The following is a 20,092-nucleotide window of genomic DNA, read 5'->3' as shown; positions in this document are numbered from 1 at the left end:
TCAGAGAGATGCAAATCAAAACCACATTGAGATACCATCTCACGCCAGTTAGAATGGCGATCATTAAAAAATCTGGAGACAACAGATGCTGGGGAGGATGTGGAGAAAAAGGAACACTTTTACACTGTTGGTGGGAGTGTAAATTAGTTCAACCATTGTGGAAGACAGTGTGGCGATTCCTCAAGGCCTTAGAAATAGAAATTCCATTTGACCCAGCAATCCCATTACTGGGTATATATCCAAAGGACTATAAATCGTTCTACTATAAGGACACATGCACACGAATGTTTATTGCAGCACTGTTTACAATAGCAAAGACCTGGAATCAACCAAAATGCCCATCGATGATAGACTGGAGTGGGAAAATGTGGCACATATACACTATGGAATATTATGCAGCCATCAGAAATAATGAGTTTGTGTCATTTGTAGGGACATGGATGAATCTGGAGAACATCATTCTCAGCAAACTGACACAAGAACAGAAAATGAAACACCACATATTCTCACTCATAGGTGGGTGATGAAAAATGAGAAGACATGGACAAAGGGAGGGAAGTATTAAACACTGGGGTCTATTGGGGGGAAAAGGGGAGGGCCAGCGGGAGGGGGAGGTGGGGAGGGATAGCCTGGAGAGAAATGCCAAATGTGGGTGAAGGGGAGAAAGGAAGCAAAACACACTGCCTTGTGTGTACCTATGCAACTGTCTTGCATGATCTGCACATGTACCCCCAAACATAAAATGCAATAAAAAATTAAAAAAAAAAAAAGACTATGTCCAGCACATACTCAGTAAAGAGTGATTAATTACTTTCCTCATTCTTGATAATCAAAGATACCCTCCCCACAACACACACACACATATAGTCTGCTAACTAGAATATCTGACTGGCTTAAAATCATCAGTATAGCCACAGTATGAATAAATAATTAAACTAAAAGCACAGCTCACATGTTGGCAGGTAAAGTTTGTCTTATCTGATAAGTTTTGGGCTACACGTTGACCTTACATTCTTTCCACCCTCCTAATACCCACTCTTCCTTCTTCGGAGGTATTATCTCATTTTGCCACCCTCCATCATATGCACCTGCTTCTTTTCCCTTCATTTGCTCCCTACACTCTCTGCCTTCCTCGTTCTTTATTCCCCCTTTTACTCTTATCCTCTTCCTTCTAATCTGACATGGCATATCTAGGGTTCAATAGTATCCACAGTTGCAGGCATTCGCCAGGGGTCTTGGAACATATCCCCCGTGGATAAGGTGGGGAAACTGTACATTTTGTTGTGTCACAACCTAACTTCTCCAGATCTTCAGTTAAAACTGTTCCGTTTAGGAAAAAACACCCTAGCACAAGGAAGCTAGGTCTATGGGTACTGTGCTATGTCATATGGCAAAACATAGGAAACAGACCAGGGACAAGGATCTTTGCAAAGACTTTTCACTGCCAGTGGAGAAGAGCTCAAGGGACATCAATGTATTCACTCTCAATAATCCTCTTGTGGGGCAGATGCTGGTTATGTTTACTTACTTCTGGCTATTTTCTCTAGCACAAAGAAGGTTCAAATTCACTCCCATTTTACCTCCCATGGAAAAAACCACTGGAAAGATCACTCCCTTAAAGAGCTTATTCACTCTGAGCCATACCACTCATTCAGAGAGAAGCTTAAGAAGAAACACTACCACAGTGGCGGCAGGTTGCCAGAGAGTGTGATCTGATATGAAAAATACATACCAACACAACTATCATCAACTCACTCACACTACCAGAATGTGTCAACAGCTGTTGCTCTTGCTGGCAAAAACAAAATTATTTTTCAGTTCTTGTAAAGCAAAACACTGGCATTTCCTATGACAGGGAATCTAACTGTAGATGAGTCATATTATAATAATATAGACTGTTTTCAAATTCATCCTTAAAAGGAAGAGAATCACACTGTTGTCAGGCTGGAATGCAGTGGCATGGTCTTTGCTCACTGCAACCTCCACCTCCTGGGTTCAAGCGCTTCTCCTACCTCAGCCGCCTGAGTAGCTGGGACTACAGGCATGTGCCACCATACCCAGCTAATTTTTGTATTTTTATTAGAGACAGGTTTCACCATGTTTTCCAGGATGATCTCCATCTTGTAACCTCATGAACTACCCACCTTGGCCTCCCAAAGTGCTGGGATTACAGGCATGAGACATCACGCCTGGCCCACTGAAGAGCTTTTAAAAGGTTAACTCACTTTATTTTTTAGTAATCCTACTGGTTAGAATTTATACTCCCTCCCTGAAATTCTCACCTTTGTAAGTTTTTGCAACATCCCTTTTGATTCCTCTCCTCTTTCTCTTTAGCCACTGCTCAGGCTTCTTTCTTAACACCTCTGGGTAATGCTGATATTCCTAGGGTTCTGTCACTGGCCCTCTGCTCATTCTATACCTTTTCCATCATGGATAAGCTCACTCAGGTCTATGATTTTGCCTCTGTTATTCCAAGTCTGCATCTCCAACCTCAGAGTTCCATCTCCAGCCATAGATGCCTATTATCCAATTACTTACTGAAAGTATCCTACATGGACATTCCACTAAACTTAACAATGCTGAGAAATGTTAGTCATGCCTGTTGACCTGCTGCTCTCCTTTACACACCCGAAAACTGCCTACTCCTTCATGTCCCGGTTAGGTGTGAGGGCACAAGCCAGAAACCTGAGAATCATCTGAGATTTCTCCTCATCCCCTATCTTTGTACATTCAATAATCACTAAATCATTTTAACTGTACCTCTTTTCTGCATCCACTTGATATTTCCACCACCACACATTCATTTTATGCTTATATTTTCTAGTTAAACATGGGTTCTTAAGTAGTGGCTTTTATAGGGAAAACCATTATTAATGTTATTTCTTAAATGAAAAAAAAAGTTTAAGTAAAATAAATTAAAAAGGCATCATGACAAGAATGAGACCGACATTTTTAAATGAGTAACTGAGCTCCTTAATCTTCCTGATTTCACCAGGGCTGGGTGAAAACCTCACAACAGACTGCTACTAGTCTGAGGACAGGACAAGGGAACTATAGCTCTGCTAACTGCATGCTTCCTTTGTTTCCCTGTCTCTTTATATGGTTATCTTCTAGCTGCCCTCCATATGAGGGAGTCAGCAAACTACAGGCCATGGGCCAAATCCAGTCTGCCTTATAGTTTTGTAAATAAAGTTTTACTGGAGCTCAGTTATGCGTATTTGCTTACCTGTTATCTATGACTGTTTTCATACTTCAACAGCAGGGTTGAGTAGGAATGACAGAGACCATGAAAAAGCCCTGTACAGAAAGAGCTTCCCAATCCCTGCTTTATACCATAACCAGAATGCCCTAATACTCCAATCTAATTGTGTGACTCCCAGCTCACAATTCTCCAATGAACCCCTACAGTAAACATTGCTGTCTCCCTACGCGATTCCCTACTCTGTGTTGCTGGAGAAACACACGTCTATTTGGATATTTATCATGCCAATAGCCCTCCCAACTCCAAAAGAAGAAATGATTATTCTAAGCTTATCACAGTAATTACATTTGCTTTCCCAGTGCCTGGTTTAGGAATGAGCATGTAGCAGCCAATAAAATGTTACAGGAAGTCCACTGCATGCTTCTGAGTCTTCTCTCTAATCAAAAGAAACAGGTAAACAAAAGCCACCCTTTCAGCTTCAGATATTGTCAGTGAGACCATGATGTTTGGGCCTGCTGCTAATTAGCCAGCCATGAAAAGAGACATGAACAAAGCACTGTGATGTCACTCAACAGTCAAAATGACTGGTCCCTACTGTTTTAGCCACTGTTAGTTAGGTCATCTAGTATTTGCAGCCCAAAGCATTCCACCTGGTAAATTTCCCATGGCCTACAGGAAAAGATCTACTAATTTCTACAGTATTAAAAAGTCTGGGCAGGGAGTGGTGGCTCGTGTCTAATCCCAGCACTTAGGAGGCTGAGGGGGATGGACCACTTGAGGTGAGGAGTTTGAGACAAACCTGCCCAACATGCCAAAATCCTGTCTCTACTAAAAATACAAAAATTAGCTGGGCATGGTGGCTTGCACCTGTAATCCCAGCTACTTTGGAGGCTGAGGCATGAGAATCACTTGAACCTGGGAGGTGTAGGTTGCAGTGAGCCGAGAGAATACCACTGCACTCCAGCTTGGATGAAGAGTGAGACTGTCTCAAAAAAAGAAAAAGAAAAGATGTCTGTGGTAAGCTTGCTTTAGGTATTCACTTCATTCCCTAGCATTCACATCTAGCATGACTTGCACTAGAAAAACTGAACTGCTCAGAAACCCTGCAAAGTTCATTCAGGCATCTGACTTTTGCACTTGCCGCTGCTTCTGCCAAACACACAGTCTTGTTAGATGTTCCTTCTGCCCACATCATCCTTCTGCCTCTTTACCTAGTAAAGTTCTACTTTCTCTGCATGCTTACCTTAAATCCTACCCACTGTTTTACAGCTTTCATTCCTCACAAAAGTGTTGGCACATATTTAACACAATAAATGATCATTTCATGCTTCAGAGGGCATCTAGCCCACAGTAGTAGGCACTGAATAACTAATTCAGCAAATAAATAAAATGACAATGATAATAACAAGCTCCTGGGTTTTTTGTTTGTTTTTTTCTTTTTTGAGACAGGGTCTTATTCTGTTACCCAGACAGGAGTGCAGTGGCATGATCATAGCTCACCATAACCTCAAACACCCAGGCTCAAGAAATCCTCCCACCTCAGCCTCCCAAGTAGCAGGAAACACAAGCACCTATCACTGTGCCCATCTAATGTTTTATTATTTTAAAAAAAATTTAGTAGAGATGAGGTCTTGTCATGTTGCCCAGGCTGGTCTCAAACTCCTGGGCTAAAGTGATCCTCCCATCTCAGCCTCCCAAATTGCTGAGATTACAGGCATGCACCACCGTGGCTGGCCCTGGCTATATTTTTAAATGTTTGTGTTCTGTTACATTAGAAAAAAATGCTTAGTATCTAACAAATAATTATCAAATGTCTGTTAAGTGGACAAGTGAATTATTTTCTTGAAAATTCTGTTAAAAAACACAGAAATTAAATAGAGAAAGTTCTATTATGACCACCTCAAAGACTAAAACTATGTCTATTTCATGTTTGCGGCCAATAACTTACAAAACCTAACTTACAGAAGTTCGTTGATTAATATGTACTAAATTAAAGTTGTCCTCTTACAATTCAGGTTGTCCAATGCATGAGGCATCACATCTCAGTAGCACAGTAGCATTTTTGTTATTGTGAAACATTTTTATACTTTTATTATAATTTGTTGAGCCTAGAGTTGGGCTATTTGAATATTTATTTTGATAATCTTTTGGCTAATGGTAACAGGATATCTTGTGCTAACAAAATTATTGTTATCATAACAACTAACCAGCAGGTAGAAGAACACATCTTGTTCTAATGAAGTAAATATACCTCATTCAATTTCAAATTAGGGGGAAAGTCAATAATAGTGAGACCTTGTTGGTTTATAAGTGTGTAACATGACCTGTACTTCTCAACAAGGAATTGCTTTTCTGACTTATGCACTCAGTAGGTGTCTTTAAAAATAATTTGCTATTAGTATGCACACTGGATATGTTTTGCAGGTTTTTTTCTTTTTTGGAGACAGGGTCTCACTCTGTCATCTGGGTTGGAGTGTAGTAGCATGATCACAATCATAGTTCACTGCGGCCTCGACTCCCAGGCTCAAGTGATCCTCTCATCTCAGCCTCCCAAATAGCTGGGATTACAGGTGTGCACCAAAACACCCAGCTAATTTTTTACTTGCTTTTGTAGAGATGTGGTTTCACTATGTTGCCCAGGCTGGTCTGGAGCTTCCTGATGCAAGCAATCCTCTGGCCTAGGCCTCCCAATGTGTGGGACTACAGCTGTGGGCCAGCACACCTGGCCGTTTTGCAGTTCTTATTGCCATTTGTTTATGGCGCCAGAAAGGCATTGTTGATTTTCCAGTTTTGAAACTACTTTGTGTTACTTTCGTGACACAAATCACTATGTAATACTCTTAGCCTTTGAACAACACAGGTTTGAACTTCAGGGGTCTACTTATAGGCAGATTTTCTCCCACCTCAGATAGCAAAGACCAATCTTTCTCCTCCTCCTTAGCCTACTCAACTTGAAGACTATGATTAAGAGTTATATAATGATCCACTTGCATTTAATGAATAGTAAACTTACTTTTTCTTATGATTTTCTTAATAACAGTTTATTTCTCTAGCTTCCTTTATTGTAAGAATACAGCATATTAATACATACATCACACCAAACACATCTTAATTGACTGTTTATGTTATCAATAAGCTGCTGGTCACCTTCTTGGGGGAGTTGAAAGTTATACACAGATTTCTGAATGCAGAGGGGATCAAGCATCCCTAAATCCTACATTATTAAGGGTCAACTGTGATTGATATTCATTTACTAAACACAAGCCATTTATTTTAAAAATTAAATAGAAGTTCCAATTTCATAACAAGTCTAATTCATTATAATGTGACCAGAAAGAAAACATGCAACTTACTAACTTAAAAATATCTTTTTCTTCTCTATACAAATATATCATATAGGATTTTATGGACCATAATTAAGTAATTTTTTTCAGACAATATTGTTTGAGATAATAAATGACCTGCAATTAACTTTTTAAATAATTGTGAAATCTAACCTACCAAGAAAGAAATTAAGAGAAAAATATACAAGCAACTTACACACACAGGGCTTTTAAAAAACTGCTTTTCATGATCAAAACTTCCTTACTCTTACTTTTTTATCTATAGGACCACCAAAAATAATTCACTATCAGAAGTCTTAACTGGATTGTTGTTTTGAGGAAAACTTGCAGGTGTCTGTTTTTCCTTACATTCAGAAATTAGTTGCTGAATGCTATGGATAAAAATGTAATAAATAAAATTACTATTTTAAAACAAATGAAAAATAACAAATATATTAAATTTTTAGAGTATTTCAAACAATATCGGAATTAATATCAGAACTTTATCCTATATACTAATTTGTGAGTTCTACCAACATTTCTTTAAGCTTTTAAAGAAGATAAACAGATGAAGTACTCCTAAATTGAAGGGAGTATAGCTCAGTATAAATTAACTCATATTCGCTTGACATAATGGAAAGTGTCCTAGCCCTATTACCAGCAGCTACTTGTTCTCTGACAAGTCACTTCTCTTAGGCTCAATGTATTCTTTTAAAAAGCAAAGATTTTACTGGCTTATTTCCCTAGGTTGTTAAAAATTTAATAAAATAATGTTTTGAAAATGCTCAGATAAACAGTGAAGCAATAAAATAATTTGTTCTTCAACTTTATTGCCAAAAGTATTTCCCAGTGTGTATTTTTTCAGAGGTTCTAAAATTCCCATTGCAGTTTTCTGAAACTGTTATTAAGTCCTAGTTTTGCTTATCAGTTGTTCCATTCTTTGTGGCTTATAATTCAGGGCATCACAACTATTTCATACTTTGTAACTAAATTTTCTAATAAATATATTATTTCAGCAAACTAGATAACTTCCCTGTCCACTATGACTGAACTCATCAATCACACTAAGGGCAGAAAGCTAACATGTCAAGACCTAGCTTGAACTACTGCTCAAACTCTGAATTGGCAGATTTTTGTTAGAATGATGCTCAATCCCCATGTTAACCTCAAACTGACATGGAAAACAAAATTCTACTTTTATTTTTTCAGTTCCATGAAAGAGATGCAAGTTGACATTCTCTCATTTCTGAGATACATACTAACAAAATATTTACACACACATCCCATATGATACTCAGCTCAATTCTCATTCCATAGATCACCTTACTGCATATTTTGTAGTGAAAATCACAATTTTAATATTAGGTTACACCCAATTTGCTTTGACTCACACTGTTTCTTTGGAGCTAGTCAGCAAAGAGTCAAATGAACTTCCAGTTACAGTGCAAAATATGGACCACTTCACAGATCTGTGCATCATCCTTATGCAGGGCCATGCTAATTTTCTCTGCATTTTGTTTCAATTTTAGTATATGTTTGCTGCTGAAGCAAGTACAAAGCTCTCCTTTTCTACATGGATACTCATGAGTCATGAATGAAGCTTAGCTCTGTTAAATCCAACTAATATACTTGAGACTCCAAATTCTGGTAATGGCTTCCTGCCACAACTCTTGGGAAGGATAATATGGGACCTTCCATGATCTAAGAAAAGGTACTATACTGGATATACAGGGCCCTCAGTGTACAGATTTGGTAGCAATGAAAAAAGGAAACACATCTCTTTCTGCAACATTATTTGAACTGAACCCGAGGGCCTAAAGGGCAACTTAACATAAAGCTTTTAGCTAAGTCTAAGCTAAGATGTTGGCTCCACCTAGGTTCTGAGTGAGGGGTGAAGGGTCGGTTGGCTCACTATGTGTGTGTATAATGCTAGGAGGCTCAGCTGCCAGAGCAGGATGCTGGGAACAATGCCTGAGCATATAAACATATGTATATCAAGCCAAAAAGTTTAACTTTGAAATCTATGTATGGATCACCATGAAGACTTGAGGGCATCCTGGTGGCAAAGGTCAACCATTACTGGACTGCAGGACCAGTTTCAGTGCAATGACACAGCAACAGAAACAACAGCAGAAACAACAGGATGATTACAGTGACCTTTTTCTTCCCTCCTTCTGACTTGCAAAAGAGGGTTGTCTTCTGAAACATAAAGAACCCCATAGGTTCTGAAAAAATTCAAGGAAGAGGGTAGAGGAGACAGTTCCCAGAAGACAGTACAAAATTTTCTGCTAAACAGGACATTTTAAGACCCAAATACCTAATTAGAAAACCCTAAGCTGTGACACTATTTTTTATCTCATGCATAGGGGTTACACTTGGAATGAAATGGACAATGCTGAAATCTCTAAGGATAAAGGTCTTAAAAGTCCTGATATAAGCCTGTACCCTTTGCTACTTTTAACTAGTTTGGCCTTTTGCTGAATTTCAGGCTAATGATGTGGACTAATTCATTGCCACTCCAAAACTACCTGAACCAAACTATAAAATCTCACCTGATGTATACAATGCAATCATTATAATTATTTTAGACCTCAATTTGGTGTTAACTAGCCTTTTAATGTAAACACCCAGTAAACTGATTAAAAATTGCATAGTCTTCTGCAGTCCTCCCAAACATCTTGAGAAAAGATGTCAATTTTTTGCTGCAGAAGAAGGCTAACTATGTTCACTGATCCACACTGCACGGCGAGAATGAGCACTGTTCTAAAATGACAGAGCGATAACTTCTCCCTTAGGAACTGTAAAAAGCTATTTAAAAAGCTTATTCAATATACTCTACCAACTTAATAGCTTGCCCATCCGTGGAGAATTAAACATTTACCTGTACTAACAGACACCAGCATCTTGGGTGCTCAAGTGTTCATCTTTGTAAATTACCACCAAGGCTAAAAGGAAGGGACAAAGAGGAAGTCTCTTGTCTTAATGGGGTATGTCATAGTAGAAGTTACTAACTTTCAGTTCCCTGATGAACAAGAGACTATGCTGAGGTCACTTATCTAAAGTAGGCAAAGATTTAAGTGAAGATTTCACCACTGCTTCCCTAGACTGATACGCTGTAATTCAAAATCAGCCAGGGGTCAGATAAGTGAGAGCTATCTGCAGGCTGAAAAACAATAATATCAATAACAATGGTAATATGAGTAGTCACAGTGGTTTCAGTTACTGATACTGATAAGCATATGCTAGGCACTGAATTAAAGGCTACACACACAATCTTTCTTACATACACAACGCTGGAAGGATATATTAGTATCCTCTTTTTAATACAGAAAAAACATACTTGGTGATGAGTAATGTTCCCAAGGTCACACACCTAGTAAATGGGAAAGCTAGAAATTTAAACTCAGTCTTGTGTGAATCTGAAGCCTAACTCTTTTCTCTTTATCATCCACCTATGAGTTGTCTTCGTGAAAAAAAAGTTTATCCACCAAAAACTGTATTTTCTCCCTCTGCCCATACCAATTTAAAAAAACATCAAAACACATTAGAAGTGAAAAAGGAAACCCACATATCTGGTAATGGCAATTAACAGTCATGTAGAGATAATCAAACATTAATATTCTTCAAAGAAATAAAGCAAATAGTTATCCAAAAGACAAAATTATTTTTAACTCTATTCATTTTTATTTAACATAGCATGTTTAAAAGAAAATCATGTAAGGAGAGATTAAAAACTACAATAAAAAGATTAAGAAATTCAGTATCGAGTCATAAAGTAAAAATTACAAAGTCCACACTCTGTAAAACTAATAAACTAATAGGAGACCTCTGTAGCTAATACAAGATCATATGACCCAAAACATCAAATTACAAATAACAAACACCAGTCGGTATAAGAAGACAAGATGAATCCTTTTATACACTGTTCATGTCACCCAGTCCAAATAATTTTCCACCCGATGATTTGTGTTTATATTTTTTACTATATTCCAATAATTTTATTAATCTTTTTATTAATTTAATATTTCTGGCTTGACTGTTTTCACTCCAGAACAACACAGGGTTAAAAAAAGAACATACCTTTGAAACTTATCAACTGCAAGTAAATTTGCTCCTCTCTCCAGTAAAAGTTCTACCATTTGCTGTCTTTTTCCGCTTATGGCAAATAGAAGCGGTGTGAGGTCATTCTGTCATACACCAACAACAATTTACAATTCACAAAATTCTTATTTCTCAACTGGACTGGAAACCTTACATAAGATCCTATAGACTTAAATGTATAACACAGAAAGTAAATTAAAAATAGCCTCTTCCTTCTCACTCCTCTGTGTTTGCCCATGCACTGCTCCTTCCCTTAGAGGCCACCTTCCTCTGCCTCACCACATCAACTCTAGTCATCTCCAAAACTCCCTTCAAATATTGCTGGTTCCAAAAATCTTTGCTTCTATCATAGCATTTAGCATGGAATATTGTAACGGTGGTATTGCTTCCAATGTAAACCAAGAGCTTCTTGGAGGGCAGGCTCTTTATCGCTATATATGTCTCTGTATTTAGCTCCATATTTCCAATCCCTGAGACATACCAGTAAATGCTTCAAGTATTTTTACTAAATTAATGATCTAACATATTTGCCTTTAGATCAGTGTTTCTTAAACTACATTCCAAAGAATATTTATTTTACCAGAAGTTATAGACTGTATATCTTCCCAACAGGAAGATTCCATGATCATCTACATTTGGGAAATATTATTAAACAGCACATTATATATCCAGTATTCAAGAAATCTCTTGAATTTTGCCTAATTCCTATTTGGCAATACTTTCTTTGTGGCAAACAGTAACATGAGGATCTAGAGTTTCGGGAATACCGTGGTGAGAGCTTTACAGTAAAGGCGGGTGTTTCCTCCAGGTTATACAAACTTGCTTAATTCTCTTCTATCAGTGGTGTCAGGATCCCAGATGCCCAATGTCAGCGCCCAGTGTCAGGTCCTTCTACTACAAATGGGTCACTAAGAAAATGGTCTGTGAATTACAGAAATCAGCTTCAAATGAACTTCCATTGCTAATTAATAAAAGGCTCACGGGTTTTCTCCTACTACAAGAGGAAAGATTTTTATCTTAGATGTTAGAAAGCACAGTACAAAATTCTGTTCTTAATTATAATCCTAAGACCCTAATGCACATCTACTGTTAAAATTCTTTGTTAATTTTGTTACCATTTTTATTGCCTCTTAAAACTATCTTTCATTTTAGGCAAAATGTAAATCAGAAATACAAACTCCCTGTTTAATAAATGGTGTTGGGAAAACTGGCTAGCCATGTGCAGAAAGCAGAAACTGGACCCCTTCCTGACACCTTACACTAAAATTAACTCCAGATGGATTAAAGACTTAAACATAAGACCTGGTACCATAAAAACCCTAGAAGAAAATCTAGGCAAAACCATTCAGGATGTAGGAGTAGGCAAGGACTTCATGACCAAAACACCAAAAGCATTGGCCAAGAAAAAGCCAAAATAGACAAATGGGACCTAATCAAACTCCACAGCTTCTGCATGGCAAAAGAAACAGTCACTAGAGTGAATCGGCAGCCAACAGAATCAGAAAAAATTTTTGCAGTTTACCCATCTGACAAAGTGCTGATATCTAGAATTTACAAAGAACTCAAACAGATTAACAAGAAAAAAAAAAAAACAAAAACAAGCCAATTCAAAAATGGGCAAAGGATATGAACAGACACTTTACAAAAGAAGACATAAATGAGGCCAACAAACATGAAAAAATGCTCATCATCACTGGTCATCAGAGAGATGCAAATCAAAACTACATTGAGATACCATCTCATGCCAGTTAGAATGGCTATCATTAAAAAATCTGGAGACAACAGATGCTGGAGAGGATGTGGAGAAATAGGAACACTTTTGCACTGCTGGTGGGAGTGTAAATTAGTTCTACCATAGTGGAGGACAGTGTGGCAATTCCTCAAGGCCTTAGAAATAGAAATTCCATTTGACCCAGCAATCCCATTACTGAGTATATATCCAAAGGACTATAAATCATTCTACTATAAGGACACACGCAAACGAATGTTCATTGCAGCACTGTTTACAATAGCAAAGACCTGAACCCAAATGCCCATCTATGATAGACTGGACTGGAAAAATGTGGCACATATACATCATGGAATATTATGCAGCCATCAAAACAATGAGTTCATGTCCTTTGTAGGGACATGGATGAATCTGGAGAACATCATTCTCAGCAAACTGACACAAGAACAGAAAATGAAATACCGCATATTCTCACTCATAGGCGGGCGATGAACAATGAGAACACATGGACACAGGGAGGGGAGCACTACACACTGGGGTCTATTGTGGGGAATAGGGGAGGGACAGTGTTGGGGGGGGAGCTGGGGAGGGATAGCTTGGGGAGAAGGGGAGAAATGCCAGATGTGGGTGAAGGGGAGGAAGACAGCAAATCACACTGCCATGTGTGTACCTATGCAACTATCTTGCATGTTCTGCATATGTACCCCAAAACCTAAAATGCAATTAAAAAAAAAAAGAAAGAAATACAAATACAATGGCTTATCAACAAAACTATCTAATACCGATCTATCTGGATTGTTTCTATAATAATGAAAGCCACTAAGTCACCTGCATTTCTAAGGGACAATGCTGAGGAGAAAAATATATATATATTTGCAATATTAATAGCTCAGCCACGTATAGCCAGGAATAACCCAAACAGGCTTACACGCATGCTAATGTGAAGGCGACTCTTTGTGGTAGCTATAAGGCAAAAGAGTTTTTAAAAAACAACTTCCAAACCCTAAAGTTCAACCCCATTACTAAGGGATAGCTATAAAATATAGACTATATGTTATAAACAAATATAAAGTGTTTTGAAAAACTTCAAATCTTTTCAAAATATGCCATGACAGGAGCTGTAAACTCAAATCTTACCCAGGCAAAGGAAGTGACCTGAGTGAAGTACCTAGGTGGGCGCAGCAGCAAACCAGAGAACATATACTTCCTACAAAGGGGCAACCTAGTTGCAGCACCCCGAACAGTGACATGGGCTCAAGGAACAACAGGCTTGATTCTTAAAGAGAAGCCTGAAATCCAGATTTGTGCATGAGTCTCCTAAATTTTACACATTGACACAATTTGTGGAGGCAAATTAAACATATCTGTGGGCCACATTTTGACTACAGCCCTTGTGTTTTTATACTTGTTATAGATGTGTTTCAAAATGGTTGTGTGTAAAGCATTTACATGTAAAATATTTCCTTTAATTTCAGATGTTTTATCAAAACAAATCAGGCCCCAAAATGTAATAAAAATTGCTATTAAAACTCACAGCTGCTCACACCTGCAAGTCCAGCACTCTGGGAGGCCAAGGCAAGAGGATCACATGAGCCCAGGAGTCTGAGACCAGCCTGAGCAACGCAGTGAGACCCTGTTTCTTCAGAATAAAAAAAAAAATGCTCACAGGCTCAAAACACTCACACTTCAAGCATTTTTCCAATACGTATTCAATTAAAATCTACTTGTATTTATTTTTCCCAGCTTGTTAACCAAATGGATAATTAGTCCACATGACTGCCGAAACTAAATTGTTAAAAGAATCAATATTTGTACTCTTACTAATTTCAGGGTTTTCAGTGCTTAAAACTGCCATCTTGATTATTTCAAACTCTGTGAACTTAACAGAGATACTGAGATAGTCCATAACAGAGCTTCAATTAATAAAAAAAAAAAAAAGGCTAAATGTTTGCCAGCTCTAATTGAGAAAACTCTGCTTGTAATAAAGATTAAGCTGCTTGTAATAAACAATAATCACCTGGATGATAACAAAGACAAAAAATCCTAAAGCAGTCAGCCTCTGCTTACTGAAGGGCTATGAGGTTGGGAACAAAAGGTATTCTGGAAGCTGAGAGATATTACCAATAACATTCCTTTTAACTTCCCAACCCAGAGGTAAAGAAAGATAAAAGTCAGGATAACAGTATTGAAAAGTGACAGAATTAAAGGAAGTAGCACCTATCAAACTCCAACTCCTCTAGAGATTTCTTATGTTTCTGAGAATGGGCATTTACATATTACACCTACCTATTCACTGGCTCTTAACCAGGACTGTATCTGAAGTTTTAGGAATTTACTGCTGTTGTTAGAGACAGGGTCTCACTATGTTGCCCAGGCTAGACTCAAACTCTGGGGCTCAAGCAATCCTCCCAATTCAGTCTCCCGACTAGCAGGGACTTCAGCCAAGTACCACTACACCTGGCTTCAAGGAAATATTTTAAAACATAAACTTGTTCAGGCTTTATTAGACTTATTATATCAAAAGTATTCAGGGAAGAGCTTAGACTTGTAGATTTGTTTTCATTTCCTCGGTTGCTGTGATGCACAACTCTAGCTGAGAACTAGAACAACAATTACTTCAGTCTCATCTCTCACCCACATGACCAGTTCCCTTTATCGTTTGAGGATTTTGTCAAAAAGAGGAAAAAATAAGAGACAGTCATTTGCTAAAAACTCCATTTAGTTTTCCTGGGTAGGAGTAGCACAGGGACTGGTAAACTCAAAATCCAACTTGATTTTGCTATTTCTAAACTCCACCTCGCCCACCTTCCCGTCAGGGCATTCTAGATTTGAGGGCTGAGCGCAGACGCTTATCTAAGTGGCTGTTTCCTACTCATCACCACCTAGTCGCAGCTAATCTTGTTTCCTCAGAGTCCTCCTAAATTGGATTCCTAGGCAAGTTCACAACTCACTCTCTTCCAAACAGAAAACGATGATCTGATTATCCCTCAAACTGAAGAAAACCTTGTCTAAACATATAAACTAGAAAAAAGAAATAGTAATAACAACAACAAAACACATTTTAAAAAAAAGGTCGCCTTGGTATTTTCCCTCAATTACCTAACCTCCAAGCCGGCCTCCATATTTCTGGCTGCTTTTTTCGCCCTTTCCATTTTACCCTCCTAAGCTTTGCCACTGAGAGCTAAACTGCTTGAATGTTTTTTTTTTTTTTTTTTTTTTTAAGAATCTGTCAATAGCAGCAAGATTTGTATTTACTGAAAAATGTTTTAAGATAAAGTCTATTTCCAGGGCAAATTTTGCTTTCCACAGATTAGAAAAAAAAATAGGGAAGAAAAAAAATTTAAGTATTAACTTTTACAAATGAAGATGGCTGACCACTAACAGCTCAGGATTGTAGCTCCCAGTGAAAGCTCAGAGAACGAGACGACGCCACATCATTAGATGAATTTTCATCACTCACCGATCAGCCGATTCCCAGTGGAGGAGCCCCACGGGTCGCCAGTGCGACTCTTGTGGCCGCCACAGCGGTTTTGCTGGCGTCTCGGCGCAGCAGCTCTTCATGCAGAGCCAACGGGACTGCTTCCCCTACCGACCGGAGTTTGGAGCTCCAGGAAGTCAGAGCCGCTTGTTGCGGACTCAAGAGGGAAGCCAGACCAGAGACTCCCGGGCAGAAGAGCACCATCAGTCTTATCGCTGCTATTTAGGCTGCCACAGTGGGTTGCTCGGATCCCAGCACTGGGAATCAATAAGTCGGACGTCGACTCAGAAAACTAATTAGAAAGGCGGTTCATCTACAATGAAGGGAAAAAAACAGCCTAAGAAGGCCGAGTATACTCAAAATCAGAACCCATCAGCAATGGAACAAGCCCTGATGGAAAAGGACTCATCAGCAACCGAACAAGCCCTGATGGAAAAGGACTGTGTTCCATTATCTGAAGTAGGCTTTAAAAGGTGGATGATAAGAAACTTCTGGGAGTTAAAGGAACTTGTTCTAACCCAATGTAAAGAAACTAAGAACTTGGAAAAAAGGTTAGATGAAATGTTGAAAAGAATAGACAATATACAGAGGAATACAAATGAACTTATGGAGTTGAAAAATACAACACGAGAACTTAGTGAAATATGTACAAGCTTAAACAGCCGAATGGATCAAGCAGAAGAAAGGGTATCAGAGGTAGAAGACCAACTTAATGAAACAAAACGACAAGACAAGAATAGAGAAAAAAGGATAAAAAGGAATGAGCAAAGTCTCCAAGCAATATGGGACTATGTGAAAAGACCTAATATACGCTTGATTGGTGTACCTGAATGTGACGGAGAGAATGAAGTCAAGCTGGAAAATACTCTCCAGGACATTATCCAGGAAAATTTTCCTAATTTAGCAAAGCAGGACACTATTCAACCCCAGGCAATACAGAGAACACCACAAAGATATTCCTCAAGAAGACCAACCCCAAGGCACATAATCATTAGATGCACCAAGATCGAAACGAAGGAGAAAATATTAAGGGCAGCCAGAGAGAAAGATCAAGTCACCCATAAAGGTAAGCCTATTAGGCTTACAGCAGATCTCTCAACGGAAACCCTACAAGCTAGAAGAGAGTGGGGGCCAATATTCAATATACTTAATCAACAGAACTTTCGGCCCAGAATTTCATATCCTGCCAATTTAAGCTTTACATTTGAAGGAAAAATAAAATCTTTTAGGAACAAGCAAGTACTCAGAGATTTTATTACCACTAGGCCTGCTTTACAAGAACTTCTAAAAGAAGCATTATACACAGAAAGGAACAACCAGTATGACCCTTTCTAAAAATACACCAAAAAGTAAAGAGCATTAACATAAAGAAGAATTTTTATCAACGAAAGGACAAAATAGCCAGTTAATAACAAATGGCAACAACCCTAAATTTAAATCGACCAAATCTCCCAATCAAAAGATACAGACAAAATCTAACGGTATATCCAAAGATATACATAGACTCAAAATAAAGGGTTGGAAAAAAAAAAACAAAAATGTACCAACCAAATGGAGAGCAAAAATAAATAAATAAGAAGCAGGAGCTGCAATTTTCACATTTGACAAAATAGATTTCAAAGCTACAAGGATAAAAGGGTAAAAGGAATAATGTAATAATAAGAGATCTTAACACCCAGATACATAAGACCCATAATGAGATTTAGATTCAACGAGACAACAAATTGATAACGATACCCGGGACTGGAACTAAGATCCAGAACAAATAAACTCAATAGAGCTCTCCATTTTAAACACACAAAATATACATTATCCACAAAATCTAACGATATATCTGAAGATATATAAAGACTCAAAACAAGGGGATGGAAAAAAACTCACCAACCAAATGGAGAGCAAAAATAAATAAATAAAAAGCAGGAGTTGCAATTCTCACACTTAATAAAATAGATTTCAAAGCTACAAGGATGCAAGGGTAAAAGGATTAATGTAACAATAAGAGATCTTAACACCCAGATACATAAGACACATAATGAGATTTAGATTCAACGAGACAACAAATTGATAACGATATCCAGGACTTGAACTCAGAGCCAGAACAAATAAACACAATAGAGGTCTCCATTTTAAACACATAAAATATGCATTAACCACTTTAAACACTCAAAATATTGATCGGCCATTATTGAAACCCATTTTAGGAATGAAGTAATATTCCTTTTTCCCTCTTTTTCTTTTTTTCCCCTTCTTTTTCTCTTTTTCTCTCTAAAAAATAAAAAATAAATAAAAGAACAGAACAAGACTCTGTAAAAAAAAAAAAAACTTTTACAAATTCAGTGTTTTCAAAAATATTTACCATATGTACATAAAAGAAAGCTGTGCCCTCTCATGCTGCTTTAAAAGTATCAAGATTTCAAATATTAGATAATCATTTCAAAATATTCTCATTCAGGGAGTGCTTGAGCTTCCAAATATGGAAAACTGATAGTTACATATGTCAGTGTTAAAACAAATGTATTTCAAACAGTTTGAAAATAAAGTTGGTTGGTCTATACCTCATTTTTTGCCTCCTTGTTTGTACTGTATGAAAGCAGTTTTTGTGCTACTGATTCGTCTTCATTATGCACAGCATAGTGTAGAGCAGTGTTGCCGTAGATATCTGGAAGGTCTGGATAAGCACCCCATTCCAGCAAAATAGTTGCACATTTCTCTTTTCTGCATTCTCTTGGCCTGTCATTATTAGACCAAGAAATAGATTACAAAGGCTAGGAATTCAAAATAGAGGTTTTGCTAATGAGTTACATTTAAATGAAATGAATTCATTTTTATTCTGGTGAGAAATGTGAAATTTATGAATATTGATGAATGCTAAGTGTATGATAGAATATATTGTTTGCTAGGAAGAACAATGGCAAACAAAACCTAGCATCTCCCCCCCTCCACCCCAGTAGAAAACCACTTGGGGCATTCCAAAGTGGCAGGACAATATGTAAATATCATACACCTGTTAAAACAATTCTTTAAGCTATCTGACCCTGCCCCAGTGGCTCCCTCATGAAGAATACTTTTTAGGTTGTTTGATCAGTGGTGAGTGGGCACCAGCTGCCTAATTGGTGTGTTTTGTGTTATGGGAAAATACTGAACACCTGTTTGTTAATAATGATCACCTGTTCAGAGAGATTAAATGCGTGGGTCAGAGTCTACCTGGGGCCTGCAGCCTGGAATGCTGTCAGCCCCCGAGCCTCTCAGTTTGGAAGGCTGCTGGCCCCCCTGCTTGACCCACTTTGCTGTTCTATCTGGGTGTCTGCCTCTCATTTCTTTCAGTGCTGCCTGGGTGGGAGTCTCTACCACTGAGCTGGTTCTCAGTAATTCTACCCATTCAGATCCATCTCATGCTGAAATACTTGGTTACTATATACCTTTATCAGAGCTGTCTTCTTATCGCTGTCAAAATAACTAAGTTGACATTTTCTGTCCACCAGGAGAGCTACCACTGCTGGATGTCCACAGGCACATGCGAAATGCAGAGCCGTCCTAAGACAGTAAGAACACTTTTTAGGAAATTGTACTGTACTATCTGAAAACACACAATGATTCACATATATCCATAGCACTGGATATAATTTTAGTCCTCTGTCTTTAAAACAAGTATTTAATTTTCCTGAGAAGAAAGCACAGTATTTACCAGCTCTTATTATTCACTACATTAATGAAATGTAGTTTATTTGAATAGAAAATGCTTCACCTCTGGATTCAGTTCACCTTGAGGTGAAATCCTACTTTAAGATCTGTCACTTCCTGTTGGCCTTTTTGGGCCTCAGTTTCCTAATCAATAAAATGGGAATTAAAGTATCAGCAGTCCATAGTGATGTACTGGGCATCACTATGATGCTTAAATGAGAATCTGTGCAAAGCATTTAGAACAGTTCCTAGCACAAATAACCGCCCAGTAACTGTTAGATATTATAATTTTTATAATACTACTAGTTAACATAAACAAGTAAAATAATACGATTATACACACTTCTGAGGTATGTTTAAAGATTAGAAGTAACACTGTATTATCATTCTAAGATGTTCCTTTTCTCACATTTTAACAACTCTGCCATTGGGATTCTCCTTGCAATTCATAATTTATCACAACTATAATTGGCAGCATCTAAATAATTCTTATTGACACATAAAATAATGGGCATCAGACAATCCACGGTGCCTTACGTGAAGTAGAATATGGTGTATACAACAGGTCCAGAGCAGCT

At 37.9% G+C, this 20,092-nt stretch overlaps 1 protein-coding gene and 1 non-coding gene across 11 annotated transcripts in view; both read right to left on the bottom strand.

The window, feature by feature from the left end:
* The window catches only part of SPECC1 (sperm antigen with calponin homology and coiled-coil domains 1), a 498,473-nt gene that overhangs the window by 98,194 nt on the left and 380,187 nt on the right, over nt 1-20,092 (bottom strand). The gene's annotated exons all lie outside the window — the stretch shown is intronic.
* Nucleotides 7,971-8,074, bottom strand: LOC118154263 (U6 spliceosomal RNA). The gene has a single exon (XR_004744146.1). It is a non-coding gene; the product is annotated as a U6 spliceosomal RNA (small nuclear RNA).

The sequence above is a fragment of the Callithrix jacchus genome, chromosome 5, assembly GCF_049354715.1.
Source record: "Callithrix jacchus isolate 240 chromosome 5, calJac240_pri, whole genome shotgun sequence".
In the NCBI taxonomy this organism is placed as follows: Eukaryota; Metazoa; Chordata; class Mammalia; order Primates; family Cebidae; genus Callithrix; species Callithrix jacchus.
Note: the sequence above shows the minus strand (reverse complement) of the source record. Positions and strands in the feature narration are given on the sequence as shown.